Source organism: Falco cherrug, chromosome 15, assembly GCF_023634085.1.
Source record: "Falco cherrug isolate bFalChe1 chromosome 15, bFalChe1.pri, whole genome shotgun sequence".
NCBI classification, from domain to species: Eukaryota; Metazoa; Chordata; class Aves; order Falconiformes; family Falconidae; genus Falco; species Falco cherrug.
Window position 1 is genome coordinate 14,320,137 of NC_073711.1, and position 15,037 is coordinate 14,335,173.

The following is a 15,037-nucleotide window of genomic DNA, read 5'->3' on the forward strand; positions in this document are numbered from 1 at the left end:
CTGTCCCCAAAGGCAGTAGGAGGGAAGATGTGCTGTTCACAGCCAAACTGTGATGGGGCACTTGTGGTCTGCAAGCTCGTCCACCCTGGCTTGCACAGGGCCTCCTGCAAGGGCATGGGCTTTCATGGGTAGCTTGCTTTCATGGCCTGTGCATCCATCTGGACTTAAAACCCCCTTCCCAAATGGAGACATCAAGCGAGTTCCTGGAAAGTGCAGTGACAAATGGCATTTTTTGCTACTCCTCTTTGAGACATCCTCCTCGCAAACTCCAAGCAGCTGCAGTCTCCTTGTCCGAGCGACTCAATTGTATACTCTCTGGTGAGCTCTCCTCTTTAGGTCACTGCAGTGAGGAAACAGCTTTGTCAGAACATCATCCATCAAGGATGAACGTGTAATGTCAGTGACAGCTCGGAAATGGAACGGGCTTTACTGGTGCAGCTGTAAGAGCATCACTGCACTTCCCACTACTCTGACACTGATTTATAAGGGGTTTCTCTGGCACTTGGGCCGTAACGCACATGGAGCTGGAAATTGGAAGAAGACACCGTGGACTGTATTTTCTCTCCAGAACTCTCCTCCCTCTGATTACTGCCTTCTCCCTCTGAGCATGTTTTGTTTTCAATTTTTGTTCTCAAATATACATCAAAGCACTGTATGTCATTACCACCCACAAATATTCCCTATCATTATTAAACAAATGAGATGCAACTGCTAGATAAAGTTAGTGAGAGTGCCTAGCTGGGGAGAATGGGGAAAAAAATAATAAAAAAAGGAGAAATCTCTCCTTTTTTTGGGTATTGTTTACTGTGCTAGGGACACTGGATAATTGGGACATGGATTTTCTTGGCGTACCATCTAAGACTGTGCTGTCAGAAAGCACGTCTCCCTCGGGGTCTGGAGCAGGAGTGGAAACACGGAGGCAGACGCCAGGTCTTCCAGGAGGAGGGCTGGCTCTGCAGTAGGCTGGCTTTGCAGCTCCCTGCCCAGGTGACGCTGACCTTTTATATGATGTTCTTAAGTTGTGATACTTCTTGTCTGCAGGGCTGGAGCTGATCCCAGAGCTGAGGACGTGCTGGGAAACATGGCTGTGCTGCCTTTCCCAAGACTGAGCAGAGTGCAGGGGATTTAAAATCACTTCCAGGGATACTGAATATGTATCTCCTATGGGAGCTAGCCCCTGCTGCCTCAGCAAGGGGCTACAGTTGCCTTAAACCCATATGTTATGATTTCACCACAACCGTGCCATTTTGACTGTCCACATTTCTGCAGAGCCATTTATATGCATATGTGTATGAATAGATTCAACTCCCTAGGCTGTTGCTGGGAGCTTAAGTCACTAGAAAATCCTATTTTCAGACAGAAACAACGTGGCAACAAAAAAATTCAGACACCGTGGGATCTGTTTTGGTGCTTCCAAGGACTGAGAGCGCTGGTTCCTTCAGAAACAGTCCCAGCTCTTTTTTGGGAAGCTCCGTGGTGGTCCTGCTTGTGCAGAGCCAGCAAAAAAAAAAAATGCCTCCCTGGCTGATTTTCTCCAGTGCAGAAGGTGCTGCAGGCTTGCTTTCCTGCTCTTGGGAAGCGCTAGCTGCTGGGTATGGCTGCTGTCTCCGAATCCTGTTGCTTGCTCAGCCAGGAGAAGGCTAAAAGGGCTGTGTGAGGGAGAACGATGAGGGTGCATGCGAGGTAGCTTGGCTCTTCCTTCCTTTCTGCCAGTCTGTGTTGGTGTGTTTGGGTTTGCAGCAGCTCTCGTGGGTTCCAGGACCGCAGGGGAGCGGACAAACACTGCGATCTTTTTAGCAAAGCCACTCTGAATGCTGTGTAACTGTCTCCATGGAGGAGTGAAATACTTATGGGCACTGTTGAAGTGCTGGAGGCACCGAGTATTTGTGATACCACCCTCCCATGATTTTTTTTATTTTATGATACTGCAGCACGCAGTGAAATACCAGGCTACCTGTGACACAGCAGCCCTGCGCCCAGGGCAGCAACCAGGCTGCTGCCAGCTGAAATGAGCCTTTGTGCTGGAAGGTTTGCTGGCAACCGGTGACGTATCTGGTCCCCTTGTTTTTTAAATGTTAATGCAGTTTTGTAATTAAAGGGAAAATGCAGGGAAGCACAAAATGTGAGGTATTAATGGGTTGTTTTGTGGGATTTATTTGCTTCCTAGACTGATGGGGGGTTCAGTCTGGAGGCACAGTAAGGTTTCTCCAATTGCTTTCATGCTGGGTCAGGGTTAAGCCCTGGGTTTATCTGGCATTTGGGGACTGGAAACTTCCAGCATTGGGTGAGTCAGCAGGTGGTCCCATGCTAAGGCCCCTGCTGATGAGAAGTCAGACACATGTAAAGAATTGGCGTGATTGAAGGGATAGAGGTACAGCAAAGATCCTGCATTGCCTTTGTGCTGAACTTTGCAAATCAGTGACTTTGGCAGGAACCCTGTAGCATAAAACTTCCACCTCATCAGTGGAGATTGGCCCTGCTGCAGAGGAGATAACGCTGACCCTGTGGCTCCAGCCCTCCTTCACTTTCTGCAGGCTCAGTCACTCAAGACCTGTCTGCACGTTTCCAAGCAAAGGGCATGAAAGGCACATTTGCAGCCGCTCTGGGGACGATCCAAGCCTGCAATGATGCAGGTTTAATGGTCAGCATGGCAGGGCAATTCCCAGCCCCTTGGTTCTATTACAAGAGCCTCTCCCTGCCCTCAGAAAGATCCAAAATCATGGAGAAAACTTTACTGGCAGATGCCCAGCTTCGCAATGGGCTGCTATTTCTGTGGGCTATAGGGCTGCAACTTGTTCCTTCTCTCCTTTTGTGCTATAATCTTGTTTGTTTGCTGTGAGGAGTGTGTGTGTGTACATGCACACAGCCAGCAAAAAGCAGTTCAGGATGCTTATTCAGGCAGTGCAGTGTGAATTCAGGAAATTGGGCTATGGGGTGAGAAAGCAAAGCCCTTGCTGAGTGCAAAGCAATGGGGAATACAGCTTAAGGAAAGAGGGGAAGCAGGTAATGAGCCTGTTATTTCCTGGCACTGAATTCCTGCTGAAGAAGCAGAGCTGAGAGCACACAAAGTGGTCATAACCAGGTGGAAAAACCCTCCAGTTCTCCTTGGCTTTTCTGGAAACAACTTCGTTCAGTGATGATGTGAGGGTAGGGAAAGTGCCTTTCCCAAGGCTGAGATGGGTTAAACGATACTTGATTGTAATTTTCAATCGCTCTAAATATTTAGTAATATTTGGTGGCAAGATGGTAAAATCTTTAAACGTAGGTCTTGTAGCCAGCAAACTATAACAAACAGCAAATGATTAACGTGTGACTAATATGAATTGACAGGCAGATAACTATCCTAAAACTTGACAAACTGAAATCTGTGAGTGCTTCTAAAAGATCTGCAAGCCAGAAGCACCCTTGAGAAAAACCAATTTATGCTGCCACCCTTCCCTCCTTGGAAGAGCACTGGAGCGAGGCAAGGATCTCTGAGTGCTTGGATATTGAAAGCAGTTCAGTAGAGGCAGCAACTGCCATTCTGAAGCTGCGCCGACATGTGAGGAAGAAGTAAAACAGAGGGTGAAGAAGGTCCCCAGGCAGGCAGAGCAGGAGACATGCAGCATGTGCTAGGCTACGTTTTCTGATGTCTGTAGGTGCATTGCTGTACTTGGTCTCCCTAGTCAAGGCTTCAGGTTGGGATTGAAGGTTTGTCTTGTATGAAGAGGAGGGCAAATTTCTCTGGGTTATAGTATATAATGTGAGCAGGCAAATTGCAAGGTCGCACAGGGGCATTGCAGCAGAAAGCGGGATAAAACTGGGATGTCTTCAATCCCAGCACAACTCTGAGCAGCAAGGAATGGGGAGGGGGGGGGGGGGGGAGGGGGAAGAACATAGACATCAAGTTGATTTAACATGGGAATGATTCAGATACTTATGCACTGAGTTGCATAGCACAAGAGGTTACCACACCCCCAGTGCAACCAGCGTGAAGCCAGACGGAGCATCAGTCTGGGCCACCTTGCAGTCCTCTGTTGTGCTCGAGCAGCAGAAAAAACTTCAGAGCAAGACAAAAGGTTTGCATGATGTAGCCTTAAACAGCTCCAGTCCTTCACCCAGAGTGCTGCACTGGGCTGTAGTGGGCTCCAAGTTAAAAACTCTGGTTTATACTTAGGTTTAATTTGAATTAAAACATGCTCTTTAGATTTCATTTCCACCGAGAATTCTCTGATACCCAATGTGGATCACGAAACATGGGAAAGGGAACTCATTTTGAGTGTTTTCGTATTTGTCAGTCATCTTGACAAATTCTCCCAAGTTTTTGATGAATGGGCTCATAAAAGTAGCTACCTACACAGATGTGGAACCTAAATCTCATCTGCTGGAGAGACTGGCAAAAATACTAATGACCTGAATGTGAGTGGCATCGGGCAGGTAGCTGGACTGTTGCTCTGGGGAGCACGCTGCTCACTGCCTATAATCTATAACTTGCATGTAACGATTTTGCTGCCAGGGTTTTGTGGATAAGGCATACGAAACCAATCAATTTATGTGATGCTGGCAAGAATTCTAGTCTAAATATGGTCACCCAGAAGTGATTTTGCTAGTAAGTGTCTTGTTTCATTCTGGAGCTTTTGAGGTGCATTTTAGGGGTCTGAATTTATTGATTGCGCTCTGTGCAAACTGCATCTCTGTTGGGAGGGTTTGCTGGTAAAGCAACACCAGAGAGCTGCCTCTGATAGAGGCAGATAAAGGTGGTAAGTGGGTGAGGTAAAGCACAGGAGGCAGTAAAGACGTATTCATTTTCCTCCACTACTAATAAATTAATACAGTCGATGTCCTATGAGGACTTCACATGATTTCAGTGCATGAGCTCACACGGTATTAATCACTGAGCCTTTCTCTGTGTCACCGATGTGTATCGTGGGAAGAATAACAGCATCATTAATCAGCCACTGTTCTGCAGGAACCCAGAGCCTTGCTATTCAAGAGGGTGGATTTTTATTTTTTTCTGTCTTCAAAACTGCAGTTAAACTATTGGAAGATCTGTAGGAGACAGTTCTCTTGCTGAGGAGCAGATATTTGTGCTCTTGAGAAGCTGTCCACAAATACTTTTAAGTAACTAACAAAAATAACCTCCCCGGTTACTCTCTCATGACTGCATTTCGGGAGGATTTCAATAATCTCTCATGACAGGCTCCAAACATAACATGATTATCAAGACAGGAATAATGTCCTATTTCAAATAATGTCCGTTTCATTCCTGAATGTAAAAATCTAAAGCTGCTGAGAGATAAGGAACACGTGGCGATTATGTAGAGAATCACTTTGCTACTGGAAAGATTTTCTTGTTAGGTTTGCAGCCAGGAAATGTTTGTTTAGCTCCTTTGATCTGCAGATGCCGGGTTGTCTTAGAGTGGGAATAGCCATTTCTAGTTGCCTCAGAATTTCAAAAACTGTTTGATCCAGAAAGGTATTAGAGATAAATTCCCTGAGTTTCAAAGGGTATAGATAATACATCACATGCAGTAGGAGACACCACTGTTGTTTTCTGAAAGATTAGACAGGGCTATCTTAACATCATCGGGGAATTTTAAAACAGGCATTGAAATATATTTGTTCTGTCACTTATGAGGAATATTTGATGAAGCTTGTTTGATTTGATTGTTTCACTGCTGTGTGAGCTCGTTTATCTAATTATGGTATTGACCATTTTCTCATTGTATTGAATTTTAATAGTCCCAAGATTAATTAGATGTGCATAAAGAGCAGCTGCAAGAGATGTGAACCTTTTGTTCTGGATCTTTTTTTGTACTGTTTTGAGAAGAAAGAGATGAGAGATAACTGAATGCAATCAAAATGCAGTCATGCTCTTGATTAACAACATAATTAATTAAAAACTGGAAGTTTTTCAGGGAATATCTGCACTTGATATATCTAAGGCTCTGAACTGACCAGAGAAAGACGATGTTTGGGTTTCGCTTTATTGTTTATAAATATGATTGAATGTTTTAATAACAAACCCTGTATTTTTGCAATAGGAAAATAAACAAATAGGAAATGAACAGGCAAACAAGGAAGGTATGTTGGTTTCATTGCTGTTACGCTAACCTCAAAAGGGAGAGTCTGGTCTCCACTGCAGCTATTTTGCAGCTAGCTTTGCACTAGCAATTCTAATGCGCACCCAGCCCGATGTCTCATAGAGAAATACAGAGGGAAAAGTTGTTGGTTTTTTTTTTTCCCCTGGGATCAGGGCCTTTTCTTTAAAATGCTTCAGCTTAGGTGGGTGTTTTTGAGAGGCACCGAAGGAGAAGGGGTGGTGCAGGCTGACCTGGGGTGGCAGCGGCTGACAGCAAGTGGGGGTGTGAAGGAGGCCGGTACCTTTTTAGTTAAGGGCTAAAATGTATATCGTGCTTTTTGGAAAAAAAAAAAAAAAATATTGTTTTGTCAGTCTTATTTAGCAGTTAGAATTAGGGGGGGGGGGGAGGGAATCTCTCAGGCTACAGCTGGTAGGAAAACCCTGAGGATTTTTATGAAGAATATTCCAAAATGTCCTCCTATTTTAAGGAAAACTATTGCCAAAGAACACTTGAAAATAGCTATTTTCACACTGAGTGCAAATCATGTCTAACATAAAAAAAACCCACAAACCAACCAAAAAACATTGTAATTGCTATTATTTGTGAATAGTCTGTTTATTTGCCAAAGATAAGGCACAGGGTAGCAGAACAGAGAGCTGCAAGTGATTACTTTATTTACATTTTATGTAATTATGTTTTTACTTTCAGCTTTAAACAGAATAATCTTTAAAAATATCTTTTGTGGGATGGAACAAACCTGAGAGCAATGTATCTATATGAACTCACAAAATAAAGTGTATGTTCTTGCTGTTCTAGAGGCATTATGCTTCCAGATTTAAGTATCTCCACTCCAAAATTGGTCCTGTATAAACCCCTGAATTCTCTCGGTGTGTCTGCATGTTTGCAGTGCGTTCCTTACAAGCTTTCCACCTGTCAGTTTTAACTTATCAAATTCCACTTAGCAGCACTGCTGAGAATCATAAAAAATGCTAGACTAGAAAGCTAGAAAATTTATTTCTTTGTGCAAGTGAAATTACTAATTTCAAAGTTTGGAGGAAATCTGGCTTGGCTCTAATTATTTCCCCAAAAGTTTTGATTTTTTTTTTTAAATGAAAAATAGATTGATTTTTGTTTGATACGTTTTCAGTGCCCGTAAATCCTTATTCTACATGAAATATTACTTTGCAGGAGGAATTAATAGCATAGATTTCCTCCTTTCGCTATTCTTATAGTTTATAAATATGCAAAAGTAAATTCCGGTAAGGAAATAAAGATACTTTTATTAATAATGTCTTTTCTGAGAGTAATTTTGGGTAAAACACCATCTTCATAGATTCACCGTGTAGATTTGCAAACCATAAAAGAAAGTATCACCATACCTCACAGAAAGGATTCCCTGGGAGGACAGATCCACCCTTTTCCAGCAGGGAACTGGGGAAGACGGGAGCGAGGGTCTGGGGTCGGGGAAAGCCACGCCAGTTTGATTCTGTTCTGGTGGTGGTGTTACTTTGGTTTGAACCCTTTTCTCTGCCCCAGTGTGCTGAAGCACAACACAGAGGGCTTCTCCTATTTATGCTGATGGCTGATAGTTAGAAATTAACGGTGCTTTGCAGCTACTTCTTGGTGGGCTCATAAAAATTCCTTTTAACTCTGCACAGCCCTTCAGTATGCAGAAATTCTCCAGTGCACCATCTGCTCAGGGCCTGTGGACATCTGCAAGTTACCTCTCTGTGACAAGGATATCTGAGAGCTGTGCGTCTTTAGCATCCCTAACTAGCCGAAACATTTCAAAGCCAACTACTGGTGAGAATGCAAAAGGGATTTTAGCACAAAATGAATGTGCGCTATGAAATAAAATACAGGAGCATACTTGCAACTGTTTACCTTCTGCTAAGCTTGTTGCTACTGAATTAATTCTGGAAACATGATCATTTCATTCTGCTGAAACAGTAATTCATGCATAGGATGTGTTTTTAGAGCTTCAGATCATTTAAAAGCACTTAGTTCTCTTAATTTATCACCTGCTTTCCAAAAATCTTAATTTGTAATTTTTCTACTTTGCAATCAAAAACCTATTATTGAAGAGGCTGTCACTGAAAATTTCCTCCTTCCCTCTTGTGATATGCATATTGGAAAATGAGTTCTCTGTCAAATGTGCTTGTGGAATTCACAGGGGCCAATTCTTTTCCAGATCTGATCCTACTTTCACAGCTATAAAGCATGAGAAACTCCTCTGAATATTCACTGCAAATTATCTGATCAGCTGTTAGCCAGTCTCCTGTTAGCAAAACCAGAATGTAACATAAGTTGGGTGGATTTACAGGCAGCTGAATAGCCCCTTCTTGAAATCGTTGTGCTCCTAAGAAGGAGAGTCATGTAATGCAGGAGCGGAGCCGAGATGAGGATGCCCTGACAATAAGGTACTGAAAGGCCACTGTTACGCTTTCATCAAGCAGAGAGAACAGATCATTTGAGTTCTGTATGTAATCTGTTGCTGTTGATAGCTGACCTAATTTCGGAGTGCAGAAATGACTTAGTAGCAATCCCATCTCTTGGATAAAGGCAGAGAGTAGAAGTGGTGTGTTGCTGAACGGCCTCTGCCAAGAAGGTCAGCAAGTTCTTAAGCGAAAATGTTTGATAGATGCTATTAAATGTACAAGGCTTCTGCCTATTGCTTATTGACGAATTCTAAAATGAAATTATTTTCTCTCAAGCTTGAAGGTCATTTCTGATACGTGCCTTGGCATTAAATTCGGGATCACTTCAAATTAAATGCCAGGAGCGGAAATGAAAAATTAAAAATGTTCATATGCTGCAATTACGAAAACCAAATCAATAAAGGAAAGACATTTAATGAGACTCACAAATGTCAGAATGCAACTTCAGGATGCATCCACATCCATGGTTGACTAAGACTTTACTCTGTGCATGCTCATACTGCACCAGCTGATAGAGAGGAAAATTGAACCTCACTGACACCCTTTATCTATTTAAAATAATTGCTTCCAATACATTGCTGGGGAAAGCAAAGTGGATGTATAATTAGACATCTCCCTTGATGGAAAGTCAGCCTACAAGCTTGGATGTCTTTTTTATTTTTAACATCCCCAATGCCATCTGGAGGTTACTCTAACCCCCAAAAGTAAGACTCTTGTGGTAAGACAGCTCTAGAGCAGCTTCAACAGGGCTGGGCCCTGAGGTTCAATTATCATGCCTGGTATAATGTCATAACTCATTACTTTTCAGAAATATAAATTTATAATGTAGTACAGCAGGCATAAATATTTTTGGCATTTGATGTGGAAGGGGTTAGAACACAATCAGAACGGAGCCGTACTTGGAGTGGCCTTTTTGGAAACATCGATGTGATGCCCGCTCATTAAGGGAGCAGCCAACTGCTGGACGTAGTTGATTGCATTGCTTTGTGTCTCTGGGAGGGATTTTTCTCTGATTCTACAACCTGTAAAAATAGCCCCCATGAGTCTGGGTTCAGACTTCTTGCTGCATTTGCACATTCCATTAGGAAATTTTGCTATTTCCTGTTGTTTTTTTTTTTTTTTTTTTGCTATGACAGTATGGAAGGTAAAGTAGGGTAGCACTTTTTGATTTAATATATTTGTATACACTTACATAGCATGCCCTGCGAAGCTTTAATTGGTTTTCTCTCTGTGTGAATACTGCTAACCTCTAAATATCCAGCTATCCTGCTACCCATTACAAAGAAACTATGTAATATGCTAAATTCAATCTTACTGTCACCATGATGGATCCGGGAAATCCCAAGAGACCTTTGGAGAGCCCTTGGATCTTGACCTTTTCCCTGATACTCCCACATAGCCCCCATTTCCCTTGTTTCTGCAGCTCCATGTAGATGCTTGTTGCATGCAGCTGTAGTAGGCATGGGGCAGGCAGCCTGAGGGATAGGGTCAGGCACAGTCCAGTGCACATCACCCAGCTGTAGGGTCTATAGGGTCTGTACACAGCTTTCCTGCCCCTTGTCCTCCTCCAGTGATTTTTCCAGCGAGGAGCATTTGAAGCTGCAGCATGCGGTATTCATGGGTCAGCTCACCTTCCTTTCAAATGAGACTGGTGACTTGGAAAGCCCTGATCGAGAGTGATAATGCATTCTGGAAGATGGATGGAGAAATTCTTGCTATGCATAATGCATGCTTCCCCCCAAGGACAAAGCTGAAAGTAGTTCTTGTAGGATGCTAATGATGGAGATGAGATGGAAATTCCCGCCTTGAATTCAGATCCACGGTGCCATTCAGCAGCTGGTGACCTGGAAGCCTGGAGTTTCCTAGTGGATGCTGTGCTGAGTGCTGCCAGGATGGGGTTTTGGGGCAGGATGGCTATAATGCAGTGTTTCAGCTAGCTGTGTGTCTGGATTCAGCCCTCTCAGGACCTGGGACCTTCCCAGAGCTGCTGCCGCAGTCTGATGGTGCTGTCACCACTCGAGGCCAACTATCACTTCTACAGGGGAGAGATGCCAATGGCCCCACATCTGTGCTCCAGCACCAAACCCACGAAGTTCATGATTTGCAGACCTTGGGGCCAGATCCTAGCTTCAGGTGATGAGGTTGGCTGTTGGACTGAAGATATTGCATTAGAAAGGTTGTAAATCAGTGCAGGAGCAAAGGACGCTGTGGGAAGGGATCATTTAAAAAAAATCATGCAGCAATAAGACCTGTTTTCTTTGATAGTACTGGGAGGACTGGTATGTCTGTAGGCTCATTGTGGGGATGCATGTGGGGCTGGCTTGTGACATGCCCTAGAGTCCATCATTTGAGACATGGCTTTCAAAGGAACACGGTTTTAATTGCACTAAAAATACTCCGGGATGGAGCGTTTATTCTGAAACTTTTTGACAGATGTGCTCCTGTTCAATGGTGTGTCTCAGCAGCACACACTGATATTCAGCAGCTGTAGGAGCTGTGTTCAAGCCCTTCTCTGATTTACCAAAACCCACCTGCCTTTATTAGCAAAGTTTGCAAAAGGGTCCCTTCAAGCAAAAAAGCTCATTATAGATGTTAACGTGTCCAAAGACGTTCAGGATGCTTTCATTCATATATAACAGGTTTGAATGTGTCCCCAACGTGTGATATATAGTGGGGCTCAGGGACTTGGTTTAGTGGTGGACTTGGCACTGTTAGGGTCACAGTTGGACTCAACAATCTTAAAGGTCTTTTCCAGTCTAAATGATTCTATGATTTCATATATGTAACAAAGAATCCCATGTATATTTGCTTTCTTGGTAAGAGAATTGTCCATCACAGCACTCTGCCATCCTGAAAAGCCTAGGTCATCATCTCCTAAATAACATTTATTGAGCTCCCACTAGAGACAGAAGACGGTTTTTGCTGTTAGGTGTAAAATGTCTTTAATCTCCCCGTGCGTATGGGTGATTGAACCGGAGCAGATGTGTGTATACTACTGAACTGCTGAAAAACCTTTGGCTGCAACACTTGGGTATATGTGAGATTCATACAAAACAGATTAACTGTGGGACCATGTAACAGGTTAGCAGATGGCCAGCACAGTCTCTGGCATTATTCTGGGCTGGCAATCCTGCCTGGCGTGGATGCTTGTGTGGGTGATGAAATGGAGGAATGATGCACTAGCATCTGATGCATGAGTGTGCAGCCCTGGCGTTGCGTGGCTCCTGCCAGCAGTGCTGGTAGACCAGTGGGTTTAGATTGTATTAGCACAAATGACCATATAGACAGGCCTTCCTTGGATCTATGTTAAATAAGTACAAAAGCATGAAGTGATTAACAATTACCTTTCTGTTTCCCTGTCCTGAGATCAGAAATAACCCTCACTGAGGTCCTTCGCTCGGATGTTGCTTCTCCAGTGGCAGAGTCCCTCATCTTCCCCCCGTCCTAGCTCAGCTGCCACTTGCAGTCATGGGCTTGGCAGGGGGATGCTGGCAACAGGGGCTGATTCCTGTTCCCTGGTATGTTCAGTCCTTCCCAGCAGTATATATACAAAATGTGGCGCAGGAGGCTTTCGGCACCAGCAGGGAAGGGAAGGCAAGAGCCTACAGGTCAGCTATGAAATGCTGGGTTTGCACTGCAGCGGGGAAGAGCATCATCAGATAGCTGGAAAAATTTCCTAGTGGGCAGCGTAGCGAAGTACTTAAATAGTCTGAGGAGGTGGTTAAGGACAGCTGAGATGTATGTCATAGGCAGAGGCTCAGCTGATCCGGCCTCAGGCAAGAAAATGTATGAGCAGGACCTGCAAGGTGCCTTCCAGCCCTGTTTTCTGTGATTCTGCAAATCTGCCACTTTGAGTCACACAGCACTGCCCAGCGTGCTCCGCTGGCTCCCAGCCCCCGTGGGCCCTGCACCGTGCTCAGCACCAGCGCATCTGAACACCGAGTGCTATGTGGCGTGCTCAGCCTGAGGGGTCTTCTCGGGTCAGAGGTACCTTGTAGAGTAGATGCAGGAGGAATTTTTCATACAAATAACATGTCCAAAACTGAGCGAACTGGTGGCACCGTGTCCCTCAGCGTGTCGGTATTCACAAGGGTGAATACCTGGCCTTGAAGTGCTTGTGCAGTGGGACAAGCTGGGGGGATTATCACTGCACTGAACTACACGGGTGCTGGCAGTCTCCAGCTCACCTAAATGACAGTGTTTGAGCATGGCAGGTGGGACAACATGTTTCTTATCCTACACCTAGAGAGCACCTGTGAGGGGCAAGAAGAGCACAACAGGCACAGTGAGATGCAGCAGCTTGTTTTTGGAAAAGCGGCAGGAGCTGCAGGCTGGCTGCCACTCTTTATGCTCAGACACCAGGACAAAAACCCCTACTTAGGAGGCAGCTTTTTATCGTCAGAGTGGCTTGCCATCTTGCGAACGGAATAGCTGATTTACTCCCACTTAAGCATACAACTTTATGTGCCACAAAGCATCAATAAGCACTGATCAGCCCAGTTCCTGCACAGTGGCTTTAGTCAGACTCCAAGGCCAGTTTCTTTTGTCCCTTAGGAATCCTCTTCGTGTCGCTGGGACTCCTAGACAGGGCATTTAGCATGCTGTGGCAGCCCCATCGAAATGGAGATTTACTCCAAACTCTACTGTTGTTGCCTGCAACATGGAGGTAGTAATTCTCTTTCTATCACCCCAGGTTAGAAAGCCTTTTTGCTTGTCTTCATAACTTTTGTTGCAATAGAAATATGAATGTTCACTCTGCTCACTATGGCGGAGAGAGAAGTTGCATTGGGTTATTGAGAAATGCTGCGTATGTGGTTGGGCTGGAATAAAAAAAACCCCTGCTCTTTCCAGGCTGCTTGGATCCAGGACTTTGATCCATCATTGTCATCCTGGAACAAAGGCCTGTGTGGAAACTGAAATCTGGTTCCAGATAGTTTCCAACCAGTCAGATCCATGGCTTGGGTCAGGAATGCTCTTTTTCTGGTGTTTGCTTTCGTGGACTTTAAGGTGCAGATGTAATTTTTTTTTCTTGGTCATCAGCATTGCCAGAAGTAAAAAAGCTTTTGATGAAATCACTGATTTGAGGCAAGTGTGTTAAGACCAATGATAGGCTTGTCGCTGGCACCTAGATTTAATTTCACCTCCTATGAAATATAGGTTTCATAAAATGCTCCATGACTTCTCTGAGCCTTTTCAATTTTCTGAAATCAGTTTTGAAAAAATATTTTACCTTCTTCAGCCAGTCAATTTTCTTGACTTTTTGACCTTTAAATTCAATCTGTTGTATCCAAATTAGTTGGCACAGAACAAAAATACAATACTGGAAACTTAGCTGCCTTACAGAAGCAATGGGCAGAGTTCTGCCTGCAGTACAAATCTGGAGCAGATTTAGTGGCTGTATGCCAGGTCTGAACTAAAAGCAAAAGCGGGCTGTTTATTTTGTTGCCAAATTATATATAAATGCTGCACAAATTGTGTCCTTGCAGAACATCACTCTTTCTACACACACAAATATTTATGTGATGAATAGACTGTATAGCAGAGTTACTGTGGCACTAAACTTGCAGGCATTTGTGCTGGAACAACTGTGCAACATGCTGTTATTTTTAAAGATGCTGCCCTTGTAAGTCTTTACACCTCATTGTTTTTGTATGGCAAGTTTGCCATTTCTCTGGATAGCTATAAATGTGACCATAACGTATCTACAAGGTCACAGTAAATAAATATATAATTAATAAAGCCTTATGCAATGTAAAGATGCATTCAAATGACATAAGATACTACATTTCAATGTTACTTTTATTAAAGATATTACAAGGGGAAAATCAGGTATCTACCACTGAAAAGCCCTTGGCTACCTGTTGGGAGATGGGTGTGTGAATTTTATTGTCCATCTAATTACTTCGCTGAAGATTCTGCGATTTAGAATCCCATTTCACACCCCGGTAGGGATGTTAGATATTGTTTCCTGGCCCAAATCCAAGCCAAAGAGTGAATTTCTGCACACCAACGTGCCCCTGCTGCTACAGCTGAATATACCTCTCGATGGTTTGCACCGAAAAATATGTAATATTGCTTTTGCGCTCTGCTCCCCAGGCAGGTGATATGACAGCGTACCTAAGCAATACGGTGAGTGACATTTTGCCAGTTGGGTGGAGACTCTGCCAGAAATCCCTAGTCGGTGCAGGCTGGTGCCCTGAGGGTCTCCGAACTCCACCAGGCCATTATCCCACATTTATGGTCAGTGGGAGCCAAAGTGAACCTGATGTGTAAAGGTGGGATGCAGCTAGGGGCCAGCTGTGAGCCTCTGTATTGTTCTACAAATGTCAGGATCCTTTGGAAAAGCTCTGTAAGAACTGCTGGATAATGCACGTTGCAGGGGAAGCCCCTTCAGTGTTACTGAAAGAAAACCTTTGTCCCATTTTAAATTACATTTATTAATTGTCTGAGCAATTTTGAGCTGGAAGACAAAATGGTGATGTAAGAAATAGCAGTGTCATGACTGCGAGTGTTATATCAGCAGCTTGGAACTCCTCC